At 33.4% G+C, this 18,845-nt stretch overlaps 1 long non-coding RNA gene across 1 annotated transcript; it reads left to right on the top strand.

Moving 5' to 3' along the window:
* Positions 1–6,824: 6,824 nt before the first annotated feature.
* LOC140440790 (uncharacterized) lies at positions 6,825–17,978 on the top strand. The gene is made up of 3 exons (XR_011950932.1): positions 6,825–6,870; positions 13,795–13,950; positions 17,885–17,978. It is a non-coding gene; the product is annotated as an uncharacterized lncRNA (long non-coding RNA).
* Positions 17,979–18,845: the final 867 nt, after the last annotated feature.

Genomic DNA, 18,845 nt, shown 5'->3' on the forward strand with positions numbered 1-18,845 from the left:
TATCTGGTTGGCGTTGTCTAGGAGTTTGATGGCCTTGACATTCACGTGGTTGGAGAGCCTTTGTTCATGACTCTCTCGATGACCATCTGGAGGTCTTAATGAAGATCACAGTTTCTGTAGTACCATGTATCAGTATCGTGGTATAATTTGGATGTTACTTTCTTTTGTACAGCCCCATAGCTGTATTCTATATGTCCATATTGGTTTAAGGACTTGCTTATACAATAACAATTTGTTATAAGTAGACAGAGTGGATTTTTTTCCCATCAACCAGTACATCTTTTTGAACTTAATTTCTAATTCCTCCTTTTTTTTTTTAATATGGCTTACTTTTTATGAAAAATATTTATAACGTGGGGTGAACATAATCGGACGGCATTATATATTATGCTATTTTCATTCACTTAAAAAGGGGTAATCAATTCCGCCCCATTAAGGGTATGAAATTGTTCATCCAGTTGTTTGCATTTTTTAGGCAAAATAAAAAAAAAATATGTTATTTGGAGAAATATTTAATATACATCTTGTTGAATCCTATTAGTAAAAAATATGTAGTGAATTTTACAATTTACTATCATATTTTTAAATGAATAATTTTAAAGTAATTAATTTCACCGCATTTTACGGTATCAAAATATCAGAAAACAAGAAAAACACATCCAAGTACTTAAAAAAACTAAACATAGAGTGTCTATAAGACCAGACCACAAAATGGCTATAGGTATAAAAGAGATCTATAAGATTTAATAGATAAGACGTCTTATAAAACAAATATTTGAGATAAACTCAGTAATAAAAGGTAAAACAATAAATGAAATTTAAAACAGTACTACAAGAAATATGGAGAGAAAAAAAGTACAATCTACCGTATTCATAAAAAGGAAGCCAAATTATTATGTCAGAATTATAGAGGCATCTCTCTCTATGTGGTTAGGGATACACAATTGTCACAAACATTCTTAACCGAATACTTCATCTACGACAAATTATGGAGGAATATCAAGCAGAGTTAAGTGTTAAGGCAAAATAGATCTACCAGCGACCAACTTTTTCGAGTCAAAAAATACTTATTTTCAGATATTTATAGTGTACACAAATATGTGTGGTTAAAAATTTAAATTTTTGAGATCATGTAATTTTATTATGTTAATTTTTCATGTCTGAAAGTATTTTACATGTGTTCTTTTGTAAATGTACAAATAAACCAGATATTGGCCACACTGTTCCAGTGACACGATATGTATTAGTGATTGGTCATCATTTTTTAAAGTAATATTTTACCACTTAACTTGTAATTTAAGATAGGTAGATAGGTAGGACCTATTTGGGTAAGCAAGGATTTTGTAATGAGTGTGGATATAAACGTTTTGAACATCGTTTTCGGAATACTTTTTTTTTATAAGTGTTTTCAGTTTTAGATCGTTTTGGCATAGTTGCTAAAACTTATATTTGGATTTGGCATATAATAATTAGTAATTGGCCACACATAAAACACTAGTCATTAACATATGTCAATCACTAGATTCTTACAACAAACTAATGTCTCAGTTATTGGCCTAGATGGCCAATAATTGATATATTGATAATTTCATGCATTAGTAGTTGGCCACCTTAAAATTTACGTTATGTGAATAAATAGCGTTAGTTTCGTTATGCAATTTCGGACAGGATATACACTATATTCTCACAATAACATAAAACATAAAGTAGGAAGAGAATTTCAGTATATAGTACTTACCGGCTAACACAAGTTTCTCTAGATAAATAACAAAAATTCGCTTGCAAACTAACGGTGCAGAATAGTGTCTTAATCAACGTCGAATACTGACTAAAACATGGTGGTTACCTTGAAACTAGATGTGTCATACTCTAGCAGACATAATGCCAAATTTAAAAAAAGTAGTCAGATTTCACAAAATACCAACATTTTCCTAATTTTAATCAAAACATATTAGAAGGCAATAACTCACTCATGGCCAACAACTGGTGCATTTACCCTATATGTTATATTTAAGTGTTGGTTTTAACAAAAAAACGTGTACACGTTTTATAATTATAATAAATTTAAGATTTTTTGTCAAATTTTTAGATTTAAATCTCTGTATGACCAATATAGCAAGTATCTGCTGGTTATAGCCCATTTTGTAGCAACGTCTCTAGTAATTCTTTGTAGTTTTAGTTTGTATCTGGTACGTATTACTTTATTTATTATTTCTATTGTATAACGTATATAAAAATCATTTAATCTTTAATATTAAGTTTTTTCTTCTTCTGTAAACGCCAACTTGTTGGCGACCATCACGGCTATTCGTACATTATTGTCAGCGGCGCGGAAACGCTTTGTAGTACCTATTTATCTGAAACTACTCCTTAATTTTTAAAGCAAAGCGATGTTTTTACTTTTTGTTATCTTTAGTGAAATAATGAGGCGAGAGTGACGAACTAGCGCCACAAAATGCAGTCGTCACGAGTATCGTCATGAAATAGCAGGTCTTCACTTCGATTCACTATTGTCGATCAATTCATTTCTAGTCGTCATATATTTACTCTGAACAGGTTTAAATAAAAAACTACATAAAAAATAACTAACAAAATACAGACATTAAATAAAAAGTAAAAAATTAAAAGTATATCTGTCAATAAAAGATAGTAAAACAAACAGAACAATAAAAGATCGATGCTAAAATTCGATTCGTAACGATTCTCGAACGTTTAAATTCACCATAAATGTCAAAAATCATAAATCTCACCCCATCCAATAAAGAACAGTATAAAAAAATGTTTAATAACGCCCGATATCATAATTAATTTAAATATGAACATTATTACAACATAAATTAAAAGTCCACTTTAATACTTCAGTCGTTAGAGACGAAAATGCCACTGAACCTCTAAAAATCATACGAACAAGTTAAATTTTGCCGAGCGTAATATATTTGGGACCCCAAAAAAGATAAAAAAAAGTTTACCACTTTTACCCCCAGGGCTTCACCCTTAAACTCCCCTCGGCGGGGGTAAAAACGCAAAAAATCGATTTACCAAGAATCTGTACACCATAGAAAAAAATGTGTCAAATAAAAAATGTAGCTGAAATAATTTGAAGTAATTAAGTATTTTTTGTGTAGAATAAATTTTGTGTGTTCTCTTAGAAACAATGCTTGAAGTAACCGTTGATTTTGCATGTCAGTTACGCGCGCGAAATCAATGTTCAATAAAATTTTTATCAGCTCGACGGTAAAAATTCGTTATCTTTTGATTTAAGTGACCTATCGACAAAAATCTAGATGCGTTTTAAAGGTAAAGAGTTCATCTTTCGTATGCAGTTTTTGTATATTGCTGCAACTAAACTAAATATTAATTTTTTATTTCTATTCAGCCAAACGCGCCACTGACTAGAGCGCTTTATATTTTTACCTGTTAAAGTAGAAGCCAACTTTTGCCGCGAATAACTTCACTTCATAGATAAGAGGGTTAGGTTAGGTTAGGTTAGCTTCACTTCGCTCTCAACACCAGACCAAGTCGGTCGCTATTTTGTATCGTCGATTTTTTAATTACTCTTTGTTATGAATTATTTGTCGCACATAATATAAAAACACTGAAGTGTTAACATTTTACTATTTTATATTAAATAGCGGTGTTCATTGTTCATTACAATTAAGTCGCATTCAAATTTTTTTTCTACTTTGAGCTCTCGCAATACACATAATTTTAGAATTCAAATGCAAAATTAACAGAAAACAAACTTTGCTGAAAGCTCAAAGTATACCACGTAATTTAGTTTTTTATCCTCTTTTTAAGTGCAGAATCCATTTTAAAAAATCTAATGTACATGGTGCTGTTTTTGTGTCGGAAAATCTTTCCAATATTTTTTAATCCGGATCTGGATTTCTTATAATTATAAATAAATTAATCGTTTCGATACCTTAAAGAATGCGTGCCACATATAAAGAAAAGAAAATGTACAGTGTGGTTAAAAAGTTAAAAACCAAATAAAAAGTTGGCAAAATAGATAAAACACCCAGTATCTTTGTTATTAATAAAGTAAGACCCGTTAAGTATGAGATTTTTGAAAATTACAGAGGTGTTGTTTTGCTGGATACTTGTTACAAGATATTAGCCAGGATGCTAAGAGAGAAACTGAACAGATTTGTTGATGGATAAACTAGGTGATAGATAAGTGATTTTCACTCTAAAAAAAATCCAGATTACCTACTATGAATATAAGGTAACCCTTCATGCATTGTTCATAGATTTTAAACAAGCGTATGATTAGATAAGGTGTCGGTCAAATAGCCAAGCGGCCGATTCTCATTTGCTTCACTGTAGAATAGTTCAGTGGATGTGGGTTCGAGCCCAACTCGGTGCACAGAAAAATAAAAAAGCCTAACGCAGCAGTTTAAAATTCTAGATGAGTCTGCGGCTTAGACTAGAATATGCTGGTGTCTGATCGGCCTATCGTGGAGCAGTACGGCAAGAGATAAGGGCTTGCAGCTCGGTGATACTCCTCAATAGATCCCTACTGGAAGGGCGTGGCGCTTAAATATATAAACTTTATAATATATATATATATATATATATATATATATATATATATATATATATATATATAAAGCATCGAGAAAAGAGTACGACCGTCAATCCAATATAAATTAAGGATCACTCAGAAGAGTGGTGGGTTTTTTCGGTCAAAAGGTGGAGAAAAATGACAAAGTTGATGGCTACTTCATTTATTTATCGAAGACGTTTCGCTTTCTTAATCAGAAAGCATCATCAGTTCATCTAAAAAGAACAATATGAAAAAATCACACAAGCATGGAAAAGTTGTTACATATGTATGTTACCTTAAAAAGATATGTAGCAGTCATATCAAATGGACATTATACGATTATGATGTATAAACAACATAATCAATAATAATAATAAACAATATAAACATATATATATATATATATATATATATATACATATATATATATATATATATATATATATATATATATATATATATATATATATATATATATATGTGGTAAGATAAGAAGGAATAAAATGTATGATATACTGAGCTCCTTGAATATACTCGCAAAACTAATTAGGTTAGTAAAAATGACTCTGATTAACCCACAAAATCATGTAGTATGGACAGGATTTTCATCGGATGAGTTTGAAGTGAATAGAGGTCTTAGACAAGGAGATCCGTTATCCACAGTGCTTTTTAATTTTGGTATTGGAAACAGAAATCAGAAATAGCCCAGTTAAAACGACCGGATCCATCTTCCACGGTGAACATGAATGTCTAGCCTTCGCTGATGATGTTACTATTTTAACGAAAACAAGAAAATAATTACAAATTTTTTTAAAAAGGTAAGAAAAGTAGGAAAAATATTTTGACCTGGAAATAAACCAGGAAAATTCAAAGTACTTGATACTCGGGAATACAAAGCAAAAAGAGGAGGGGCATATTACTTTCATTTCTAATAAATCAAGGGAATATAATTTTGAGAGGGCACACGAATTGAGGACCAAAATGAAATTTTAAGTAAGGGTTTACTTTACCTGAAAAAATCACGCGAATTGAGGACCAAGACTTCAAGAAGGTATAAAATATTATTAAAAGTACGAATCCCAATAATCGTAGATATTTATTTCCTATTTGAGTAACAATATTTTAAACATAAATGCGTTACACATATTTACATTTAATATTTATAGTTTATAAAAACATGATGCAAATTTTACAAAATCTATTCGTCTCAACACACCGTTATCATATTCCGACATTTTAGAAGTTAACATGTTTAATCTAATTTAACAGGCTTCTTAACGCTTTGAATAAGAATGTAAGTGTCTGTTTAAAAATTGTTCAAAAGGTTTACAAATAAATTCAACAAAGGGTGCATCGAATAGAAATTTGAATTAAATCGAGAGTGAAAGGACTCGCATGCATGTGTAGAATTTTCTGTAGTTACAGCTGCTTCAGCCCAAAGTGTTGGTGGAAATAAACAATTTTCACCAACATAATTGTCTATTAAATGGTCCACAAAATCTACCGCAGCTTTATGTAGATGATTTGGCTGAAATTCAGCCAAATCCAAAGCAAAACATTCTCCAACCTCCTGTGGTTTTAAAAAAGATATTCCAAAAACACCTCAGCCACTTTCCACAGCAAAAGGCCACAGGTATATAATGTCCGTTTTCTACAACATGAAGTGTGAACAATTGTAAAAAATATTTCGTACAATATCGAAAAGTTCCATCAAGATACATTTTGTCACAATTACACATAAGTTTTAAATTAGTGTCACACGAAAATACCACAATATTGGTAATATGATCAGTAGCCAAGAGGAACGGTTCATTTTTTATTGTTTTTATATTTAATGTTTGTAAAGTACCTAATGCATCGAAAATACAGGTTGGTAAACGCGGTAGGATTTGACGTCTCTTGTAATACGTATTATTTCTTATGTAGGTAATGTCTTTTCTTGTCAAAGAATTCATAGCATCACTGTTTTCCCTTATTACAGAATGGATAATTTTTGTTCGCCGCTCTGTGATATCTTCTATGGCTTTCCGTTTGCTTGCCATACTCAAAATTTGTCCACTTAATTTCTTTATATCATTTTCATGATTGTGTACTGTTTCTTTTCGGGAAATTGTATTATCTACACCTAGCGTAAACAATTCACCGCGACTGAAGTGTTAATTTAAGGATCTGTCAACTTAACCCACCTAAAAAATGTGTTAGACTACTAGTATTTAATACATATATTTCAGGAAAACACAGAAAACCTGGCATATCTGTTGGGCTTACATATTTTACTGTGCTATACGTTGCTTGCGGAAATGGTTCAACTATTGGAATTTGAGGTATGTATTACCATTAGATTATTTTTTATAGGAATATTAATTGAAGACGGAACAAATTTATAAAATATTAAATGTGTACTTGTAACATATATTTTAAGTAATTTTTTACGGATACTATTAATTCCATATCATCACCATCTTTGGCTCGACAGTCCTTTGTTGATCCTATTCTGCTAAAAGTTTCGTCGCCATTCTGTTTGGTTTCTGGCGACGTGTTGCCATTTTCTCATCTCTAGTATCCCTAATTCGGTCTTAACTCCATCTAACCAACTAATTCGCGGTCGGCCTCTGCTTCTTCTTCCTATAGGTGTTCCTATTGTTAGCTTTTTAGCAATCGTATTGTCTGGCATTCGTATTATGTGTCCGGCCCTTCTAAGTCACTGTTTTATTGAAAGTTCCGGCATCTGGTTGTTTTGCACTATTGTCATTGGTCAATAATTGATATAATAATTTAAGTTCATTTTTTTTGGATATTTTTTGGGTGGAATTGTTTTCTCTAGTATTCCTAATTCGGTCTTAACTCCATCTAACCACCTAATTCGCGGTCGGCATCTGCTTCTTCTTCCTATAGGTCTTCCTATTGTTAGCTTTTTAGCAATCGTATTGTCTGGCATTCGTATTATGTGTCCGGCCCTTCTAAGTCACTGTTTTATTGAACGTTAGGCCATCTAGTTCTTTTGCGCTATTGCCATTGGTCAATAATTGATATAATAATTTAAGTTCTTTTTTTGGATATTTTTTGGGTGGAATTGTTTTTGAAGTCCATGGGATGTCTATTTGTAAGGTTTATTTCTCTTTTAATTTCTTTGCTTGTGTTGTTGGTAGTTGCCACTAGTGAGTTAACGTATGTGAAGCTGTTAACACGGTCAAGGATATGATTTCCAAAGGCTCTTTCCTGTTCCTCATTTACTATAACCAACAAGTAACTAAGCTTTATCTTTGTTGATGACTAGACCGACCTGTTTCTTCGCAGTTTCCAATTCTAGGATATATTGCTCAACATATCGGTTTCTACGCCCTATTGTGTCAATGTCATCAGCATATGCTAACATTTGTAATAACCTGTTAAAATTGTACCGCTGTTTCTAATTCGTGTGTCTCGGACTGCCTTTTCCAAGCTAATGTTAAATGGGAGGCAAGCCAGGGCATCTCCTTATCTGAGTCCGTTCTTTTTCTCAAAAGATAGAGGAATCTCTTCCTGTATCCTAACACTGGTTTTTAAGTCAGACATTGTCATTCTCGTTAATTAGATCATTTTTTGTGGTACACCAAACTCACGCATTGACTAAACTTTTAACATTACAATCGAAACAGCCTTGGTGTGTTAAAGATTTACTTGCAGCACCTATAACTTACCATCTACTAGCTCCGTACAGTAAAACTACTGATCTACCTCACTGGGGACCTTTATTTCTTCCATTGCGATGATTGCCCGCTCAGTGGTCTTTTGAGCTGACTAACATTATCTCTAGTTATGATAAGCTTTTACTAGAAAGACCTGCAGTCTTCTGACCTTTGTTGTTCCCTCGGTCTTAGTTTCTTCAGGGAGGTCTGAATAATGGAGTTCTTTCAAAGAGTGCTAGCTTAGAGCTTTGTACTTCTGATTTCTTAATCCTATTTCTTTATTTGGTCTGAGCCGTCAAAGCTGTGGCCGCTACATCATTAAACCTTAATATTCCTGCATTTAATTCTCCCTATACCAAAGTATGGACGCATGTCCAACTTCTTAATATCATTAAAGTACTTTTTGTCCATAAAAAATCCCGACCTGTCGGAGTCTTCCCCAAACGGTCCATAGTCGAGTATTGAGCTCGCCCTGACTAATCCATAATCAGCTTAATATACGATTAACCTCTAAGCTCACCTTATTTTTATCTAAAACATATACTTTAAAATCGCACTACTGGGATTTCACTCTTCCTTAGTCTGGAGGCTTGCGACTTCCCAGGATTTCAGACTAAGACTATTTGCACTATCTGCATAACCAAATATCAGATATCCTGGCTTGAACATACACTTTGTAAGCCCTATTGGTGGATCGTCTACTCTTGTTCTCTCCAAAGTCGCCAAAATGAAAGTTTCCTGTTTTCCTGCTCTTTCTGATATTGGTGGGCGAGTCCTATTTTCCGACTGTGGCTATCTTTTTTCAGGCTTCTGATTTACCACTTACGGTCTTTGTTTTGCTTTTTCTATTATTTTTTTACTTTTATTAAGTGTCCTGGTGAAATTAGCCTACATCACTGGTTTTGGCTTCAATGAAATCTTCTTCTTTTTCCAACATTTTTTTAATCCACATATTTGAGGTACCTGACAGTTTGGCTCTTCTGGCCTATTCGTCCACAGCAGTTCCACCCCCCAATATATGTAATTCTAATAACCCTTTTTTGTCAGGCCTTACGGCCTTTGCCGCAGAGTCCTCCTCGTTTCTGTTATTGCAACTGTAGTTTCGTTTTCTGTTGCGACCTCTGCAGCAGAGTCCTCTGAGCTTACTATAGTCATGGACGCATTCTTCTTTGTTTCGTTTACTTTTAATGTTTCGAGATCCATGCTGTTCCCATGAGTAGCCAGTGAAGTATTCGGTCCGCTCGAGTAAAGTCTCGCTTGCTTTTGTTAGGCTACTTAGAACTGGAAGTTGTCATGTTTATGGAGGTCCCCATTAGAGACTGATAAGTAGCCAATCAGTACTAGGTACTCGGTCAATCAGTACTCGGTACAAAAGAACATACTTCGATTTTTATACCATAATAGTTCCAGTTTTTAGGCTCCAGAAATTTTCTTTTCATCTTCTCCCGTCTGCTACATATCTCACACCCATTGTACGTCATACACGCAGTGCTAACGCGGCAAAAAAGTTTTGGGACGTGATAGTAAGATTTGTTGGCAGTGCTGAGTTCTATTTCTAACAATTTACCTATAAAAAGTTGAGATATATTGGTGTTATTGCATGGTTCTTATAATGAGATCCCCACGCAGGTGTCAATTTCTGTTGAAATATAGATATATTGAAAAAATATGTAGAAATACTAAGTAGAAAAAGAAGTAGAAACTAATAATAATAATAATAATACAGTTTATTTATAACAAAAAAGTGTATTACAATATAAATTTACATTTTTTATACAATATATAAATAAACTCAGTTTCTCACAGAAGTTGTGTGTCACATGGGCTACAACTTGTACGTGAGAGTTAAATTTTTTTTAACATATTCTCACAAATTACAATTATAAAAAATTTAAAATAGTAACATACAAATTGTTGACAAATTATAATTAGGAAAACATAAAATTTAAAAATATAACATTTATTTGAAATTTAAGCTCATTAATAGCTGTTCAATTCATGCAATTATTTATATCTATTACCATGGATCCATTGTTTTATTTTATTTTTAATTTTTTATAGCTGTGTATTGTTTTGATGGTAGATGGTAAGTAATTAAACATTTTTGGTCCCAAAAAATCAATGCAAAGTTGACCAACGGTTTTTCCTTTTATTGGTACTAATATCGTTAAATTTCTATTTCTAGTTTGATATGTATATAGATATAGATAACTGTATATTAAGTTAAGATAACTTAATATACAGTTAATTAATTAATTAATTAATTACGAGGCGGTAGAGATAACTGCCTGTAGGAGTCTCATGGCACGAGTAGACAGAACAAGTCTGTTGCGAGTGGCATGCGCCTACAGGACTGTGTCTGCGGCAGCCTTATGGACCATCACTGGATGTGTTCCGTTGCATGTTTTGGCGGTGGAAAGAAAAAAGCTTTATGAGAGAAGAGGTCCAAACGTTACTGTGGCCGAGAAAAGAAAGGAAAGGGAAAGGTCAGTTGAAAGATGGCAAGAAGAATGGAACAACACGGAAGATGTGGCACAGTGGACGAAAATGCTGATCCCGAACATAAGAGATTGGGTGGACTGTGGCCACAGGCGACTGGATTATTTCCTGACGCAGGTGCTCACAGGACACGGGTGTTTTAGGGCCTACCTCTATAGGATCGGAAAGGCTGATACAGATAAATGCCTATACTGTGGATACTCGGACACTGTGACACATACGATGTTAGATTGCAGCAGATGGATAGTGGAAAGGAACAGAATGGAGAGAGAGACAGGTGTGAATTTTGTTCATCATTCAATCTTCGCTTATCCACTGCTGGACATAGATCTCCCTCATAATTTTCCATCTATTTCGATCTTGTGCCTCTTGCATCCAATTCCTATGACAACGTTTTAGATCGTCAGTCCAACGTGTTGGTGGACGACCTCTACTTCGGTAGGCATCATCTCTTGGTCTCCATTCCAGTATCCGCTTTGTCCATCTATTGTCTGTCATTCGAGCCACGTGACCTGCCCAGTTCCATTTTAGTGTTGCTACTCTCTCTACTGCATCAGCCACTCCTGTTCTTTGTCGTAGCTGGCGATTTAGTGAATTTTGTTACAGTGAGAGAAATTATTGAGAGAATGATTGAAAATAAATTAGTTTGGACTAACATATACAGCTATATCCGTGCAGTGATCAAGAAAAAGAAAGAGGAAGAAAGACTGCTAAACCAACGCTAAAGGTAAGAGTGAATGATGCTGAAAGGTGAAGCTAGAAAAGTGGGTCACACTGTGTGAGTTGGAATGCGTGAGTCAGACTGTGGGAAAGAAGGAAATGCCCATCTGGAAATAATGCCGAACTAGGAGCGATGAGTGTCTACGCGCTACCTGGAACGAGACAGGGAACCTCCTTGCTGATGAATAGAGTGTGGATGTTTATGAATGGAGAATGAATGAATAAAGGTAGTGATTCGGAAGTGATGCCGGCCTTACAGCGGCCATTCCGCTTCCGGATCGCTGGATGACAGAGTAGGGTCTGGTTTAGCAGGTAGGCGTTCGGCGTAGACTCGTCGACGAGAGGGCATTTTAAAGTACCTCGGGAACTATCGCCGGGAGTACGAAGAACGAATCCTGCACTAAAGTTAGTCAGGCGGCGCCCTGAACTGAGATGTCTTTTGAAGAGATTCCAGACCCCCCTTCTATAAAGACGAAAAAAAAAAAAAGTTTGATATGTATGGTGGGTACAATTCAGAAATGATTTCTCACTGTGTAAATATAATAACGATTGTAGTACAACTGGTTTAAATCCATGAAATGACTGTGTGTAAATAATTGGTCCACTGAAGATCTTAAACCCCTTCTATATATTATACTAATTATCCAACTTTGTATAACGTTTAAATTTTTAAGGTAAGCATTGTGGGCTCAACCCCATCCAATAATCCCACAGGTTAATTGTGATTGTACCAGAGAATAGCATAAAATCTTCAAGTGGTGAATATCCAAGAAGTCGCGAACTGGCTATGTTGAAACCATTTAATTATTTTTACAAAGTCCATTTCGACATTTTCCTTGAACTTTTTACAATTACTATTGCTATAAAAAATGGCTGTATCGTTAGCGAAACTTATGGTCTGGCTTAAAGTTTGTAATGTAAGCAATGTGTTTATATAAATAGTAAATAAAAGCGGGCCCCAACACCGTTCCTTGCGGGACTCCGTAAGTCACAGTGCTGGTCATGCTGTTTTACCATCTACAGTTACTTTTTGCTGTTTGTTCCTTAAGTCGCTCTCTAACAATTTGAAGGCCACACATCTAATGCCGGCTGTAATTTTTTAGTTTATGTAACAATATTTTGTAGTTTACAGTATCAAATGCTTTAGAGAGATCTACAACTATATATAAAGAAGCTTTTTTATTATCTAAAGGATTGTAAATATTTTTACCAACTGCATCTTCTGTAGTCATTCCCTCTCTAAAGCCATACTGACTTTCAGATAATATATTATGTTTCATTAAAAAACTATTTAGACGAGATTTTATAATTTTTTCGATTACTTTACTGAAATTCAAAGTCAAGCTTATTGGTCTATGGTTTCCAAGTTCACTACGATCTCCACCTTTAAAAAGCGGTTTAATGATACCTGTTTTTAATACATTGAGAAACATACCTAATCTGAAACAATTATTGATTATATAAGTTAATGGTTTGGCCATTTGTTCCGCAACTGCTGTTAACATTTCTGATCTGGGAGTATCTGTAGCTGGTGATTTTTTAGTGTATGTATAGTTTGTATGACTTTATCTTCATTCATTGAAAATAAATATATGCTATTTTTTACATACTCAATATCTTCAACATAATTGACACGTGTATCAATTTTCTCAGCATTTTTTTTTTCACTGAAATAGTTATTAAATAGTTCTGCAATTTTTTCATGATCTGTTATTAAATTATCATCTCTTTATCTGCTCAATTTCTGTTTTAACTATTGTTCCACCACACAATGCTTTGACATATGTTCAAAGAGCCATTGAAGTGCAAGAATTTTTATCAATTAAGTCATTAAAATATTTCTTTTTTGCTTTTTCTAACATTCTGCTGAGATAATTTTTGGATAATTTATATCCGTTACTGATATTTATGTCCCTGAGGTATTTCTTAGATTTTTTATACTCAATATTTTTTTCCTCAATAGGTGAATTGATCCGAGGCTTTCTATGATTTGATTTTTTTTTCGAATTTGTACTTCCTTAGTTGTTATGTCAATATTTCGTTGTAGTGTATTGATATACTCTTCAGTTGTATAATGTATAATTGTGGAATTATAAACAGAGATCCAGTTTTCGTCTTTTAAATGTAGCTTTAACTGTACTTTAATTGCTTTTTGAACATTGTTTTCTTTTGTTTCTTTGTGGTACTAACTAAAGAGTTGAAATCTTCTAATATTAATAAAATAATATACCAACAATTAAAAATGTTTTAAGTGCCAGTAAACAATGACATATTTGTTATAGAAGCTGTAATGACCTTTTGTTAAAATCTAAATACTATATTTCTATTAATTACTTTATATCTATTGTATTCATTTTTTAGGTTTCCAAAATTATTCACAATTTCAGTTTATTACCATGGTATAACTTTGATAAGGAAAATAAACAAAACTACTTGATTATTTTACTCAACCATGCAAATGAGTTTTCTTTTTCACCATTCCCGGCATTGCCTGCAAATAGACAAATGATTTTATTTGTAAGTATATTTTCTTATAATAACTTACTAGATCATTTTCTTAAATTAGAATATATTTAATAGTATATAACTAATTAAAGTGCGTATTCTTACGATAAAAAACTTTACCCGTAATTGTTATGATAGTAATCAAAGCTCTACTAAAACTCCACAATCCGGCTAATAAAAATTAACTTTATTGAGAACCCTTTATCTCCAAGGGGATTATTCTCTTAGGGAAATTGCTTCTTCCTTGTAGAGGTTTAAAAAGGAATCAACTAACCAATAAGTATTCTGTATGTGTGCCAGATATTTATTTACCAATATGTGAATACCTCCAGGTATTTAAATAAATACTTACTTAATATTAAGACACAAAAAAAGAATGTTTATGGTTCATGGATCACTCTTAAACAAAATAAATCCTGGGGTCAACTAAGTGTTATGTGATAAAAATAAAATAATAACCTTTAAAAAACCGATAAGCACATCTAATTTTATATTTACGAATCCCTGAAGGGAAAATCAAATTTTAAGATAAATGGCGTCAAACAATTTGACCAAAAAATATAATAAAAATTATTAATAATTAAAAATTAAAATAAAATAATGTGTATGTGGCAAAACAAGTGGAACACGACCGCAGAAAAACTTAAACAATAAAACCGAGTGTGAAACCGTATAAACAACTAAATATAAGTCGTGTGAACCAAGTAAAAATTGACAGATTACGCCTGGGTCATACAAGACTAACTCATTCTTACCTATTTAATAGAGTCAATCCTACTAAGTGCGACTTTTGTAATGAAGACCTAAGTGTGTATCACATACTAATAGAGTGTAACAAACACAACAATATAAGAACTAACCACAACCTTGCAACTAACCTCACATATATTTTAAAAGAAGACTGTAATTTGGTAAATGTTATAAACTTTTTGAAGAATGTAGGTCTATTTCATCAGTTGTAATTGTCATGTAAATATATTTGTAGTAACTCTTAGTAGTTAATATGAATCAATAAAACAAAAAAAAAATTAGAAATTGAAATTAAATATATAGACAAATCAAGCATGTTACATTAATTGTACACCGCACAAAAAATTTTTTGGAGCTTGCGCTCTTCTCTAACTCACACAAATAGGTCCAACATTCTGCTGAAGTTTGTCTTCTAGGCTATAAAACTGTTAAAGAGCAATAGATCTTAACCTAGTCTAGAAACAGGTTTCTTCAAGGGTATTGAGACCAGAAAACGAAGACCTTTGTACCTCTGTAATGAGTTGAACTAAACATGTCTTTACATAATTTATCTCCTGGAGATTTAGTTAAATCAGGACACTGCTCTTACCCAAAAGCAATAAAGCTGACTTTGTGTGGTAAAGTTTTTTAAATGACTTTAAAAAGAGTGGTCCATTCCCTAACCAACCGAACTTGAAGTCAATGAAGCAATGAAGAAGATCAATTTGTTTAGGAATGTGAAAAAACAGGATCTGCCAATTTATGATATGTAGGTTTCGAAAGAGATATTGGGTCAATAAGAGCTTTAGGTATAACATCGCATATTTCTGAAGCTGCTAAATAGATCAATAGAGCTTTTAATGGAGTATTTTTAGAAAACATCTGAATTTCATAAATGGATTCCACCCAATGGATGCCTCTGCTATTGTAACATCTGTAGGTTTTTTTGGTAATCCAGTTTACGGTATAAACTTGAACTAATTACTACTAAGTTGTTTGTATTAACTCCCTCTAAAAAACAGTAGATAAAAGTACCTGTTTTGAACTTAAACTGAATGTGAAGTGAAGAGATACTGTTGCGCATATGTTTCAGATGTAGAAGGTTTTGTAGTTTGTAACAGAGAATTATGCTTTACAGTAAATTTTTGCAATGACCAATGTTGCGACTGTTTAACTAATGTCCACGATTTAGACAGATGTATAGATTTGATTTTCTGACCAAATCGATTCGTTCAGGTACAGACAATTTTAAAAATTTTGTAATTTGGAGCATTGCATAATGAACAAATTCGGTTTTAATTACGAAAACTTTTTTGAACATGAGAATTGAATCTACTACTAGACACCGTTGGTGACTTAGATAGTTGTACCCTTATGTTTGGGCTGAATTTGCCTCTGTATGTTTTTATCCATATTTTGAGCACTTTTGTCATTTGCTTTAAAACTTAAAGAAAATCATTTATAAAATCTATGGACTCCATCCTCTACTTGTCACTTAGTAAACACTTAAAATGTAATTAGAGTATCGCATGAATCTGTAGGTTGTCATAATGACTTTAAAGTGCATCTTTACATGATCTACCAAGTGGCTTAGACCTTTTAAAGATTCCTTTTTTAACGGACGAATATCGAATAAGGCCTTGGTATGTGTATGGTATGGTATGGTAACAAAGCTCTTTTATCTGTATATAAAACCAGGAAAGGATCCGGCGGATACAAAGAGTTGTAGACCTGTCTATATTTCGTGTCACCTTTTCAAGGCGTTCGAAAGAATGATACTAAATCGGATCGCTGAATCTGTGGACACTAAAACTATTCCTTAACAAGCAGGGTTTAGACCTGGAAAATGCTGCTGAACTCTTAATCTCACCCAACATATTCGAGATGGGTTTAAATGGAAAAAAATACCAGGAGTAGCGTTCATAGACCTGACAGCCGCCTATGACACAGTTAAAATTTACGGCCCGCATGGAAGTGTCCTCGCGCCATTGCTATACCAACTACCAACCCACAAATCAACAAACAAAACAGTTAATTTACGCGTATGATACAGCTATGGCAGCTCAGAGAAGTACCTTCAAGGAAGTCGAAGTAAAACTGTTAGATGCCCTAGAAGACTTAGCACTATACTATGACGAAAACCATCTGAAACCCAATCCTACAAAAACCCAGGTGTGTGCTTTCCACCTTAGAAACAAGCATGCCCGAAGGACACTGGAGGTGGAATGGCGTGGTCAGATGCTGGAACACAATGAGACGCCAAAATACCACGGCGTATGTCTGGATAGAATTCTGTCTTATCGATATCACTGTCAAAATATCAAGAAAAAATAAAGCGCCAGAAATAATATCATCCGCAAACTAACAAAAACAAAATGGGGAGCACAACCACACACTCTATGTTTTTCTCTCATCGAGTTTGGAGCAGCAGTGTGGGAAAACTCTGCTCAAGCTAAAAACGTCGATGTTGCATTAAATGAAACGGTTCGTATAATATGTGGTTGACTGAAATCGACACCTATCAAAGAGGTCTACCCTATAGTTGAAATCGCTCCACCTTCTATCAGAAGACAGGTCACGTCAGAGATGGAACGAAAGAAGCAGGAGACGGATCGAAGACATCCCTTGTATGATCACCAAGTTTAGCCAAGTAGATTAAGATCTCGGAAAAGCTTTCTGAAAAAATCACGATCCCTTCCCATAATGCAGGTGACAATATCACCTGCAACCCTATCTAACTCCTTTTTTTGACTGTGACTCCAGAATAATAGATATGGTGTTCATCTATAATTCTTATTCCAGAATTTGGTCATCGAACTTCACTGCATCCTAAAATATCTATGTTCGGGCGAGTCATTTCTTGAATACTATTTGTATATGTTGTGTGTTTACTGAATAAAATTATAAACTGCATTACCGAAGGTAATTATTGCATTAATATAGCACTATAATTTTGCGTCTCTTTTGTACTTAATAAGAATTTTAATTCTCCTCAAAATACATCTAGGCGCATTGAATTTGGTGGAGATTAGCGCGTACACCTAGCTTAATTGATGCTGGGTATTGTCGACCAAAAGGGTGATTAATCTGACACTAGAATTAAAGCTTGAAATGAAATATTCTGCGAAACACTACTTCCTTAGAATGTTGATAAAAAATAAAGAACATTAAAAAAAGTAAAATAAAAAAAAATGTTTAACATTGTTATCTTTTTTAGTATTATGGATTGTTTTATAAAGTTATGACACTTCTTATAAACATAAAGGCAGCACGATCGTCGTCAAATTCTTAAATTTTGATGGATTCGACTTACTTCTAAGTTGGCCATACTCTGCCAAAACAGCTGTAGTTATAATAAATTGTAATACATTTTCTGGACGTGTAGAAAAAAAGCGTTCAGTGTTTTATTGTTAAATCTTAAATTTTTAAAAATTAAACACCTCAAATAAAATTTTGTTATTTTATTTAAACCCCTATTCGTCTTAAACTAAATAATATATGCTCGCACTCAAAGCTATTGACTATAATATATTTATGCAACATTTTAAATCCTGCACCAAATAAATTAAAATAATTGCCTTTACCTTAACAGAACTCCGGTACTTTTCTTGTCGTTTTCACCCATTTTACAACTTTGAAATGTAAAAACTTTGAAATATCTATGTCTGTCTGTCCGTCCGTCAACACAACTCTACGTGATTAGAACAGACAGAATGAGAAATGAGATGTTGAATAAGAGCTTATTTCCCAAAGATGGTACTAAAGGTGAGAAATTTGACCTTCGACTGCCGGCTTCAGAGTTGTATTCGGAAGTACTGTTTTATTAAAGTCACCGAAATATTTTAAAGTGCTAAGTATTATTTGACGCGGGATAACAGGACAAAAACAAATATATACTTCTGATTTTATATAACTTCCGGTTTAAAATTTGTAACCGAAAGTACCACATAACAGTCGCAGAAATAGTACATAAGATACATCAATCGATGCGTCTTGAAAAGCCGAGCTCGAGTATTTAGTCTTGGTTTTGATGTCACTTCCTGTTAAAAAGTTATTACCGCAAGTTTGACAAAAAAGAACCAAAATAAGTGAAATCTACAAATTTACAAAAATGCAAAGTTACACAAAAAATATTGACTTCGTATCTACTTTCTGTCACCTTAGGCACTACGTTAGGT

Source organism: Diabrotica undecimpunctata, chromosome 5 (assembly GCF_040954645.1).
Source record: "Diabrotica undecimpunctata isolate CICGRU chromosome 5, icDiaUnde3, whole genome shotgun sequence".
In the NCBI taxonomy this organism is placed as follows: domain Eukaryota; kingdom Metazoa; phylum Arthropoda; class Insecta; order Coleoptera; family Chrysomelidae; genus Diabrotica; species Diabrotica undecimpunctata.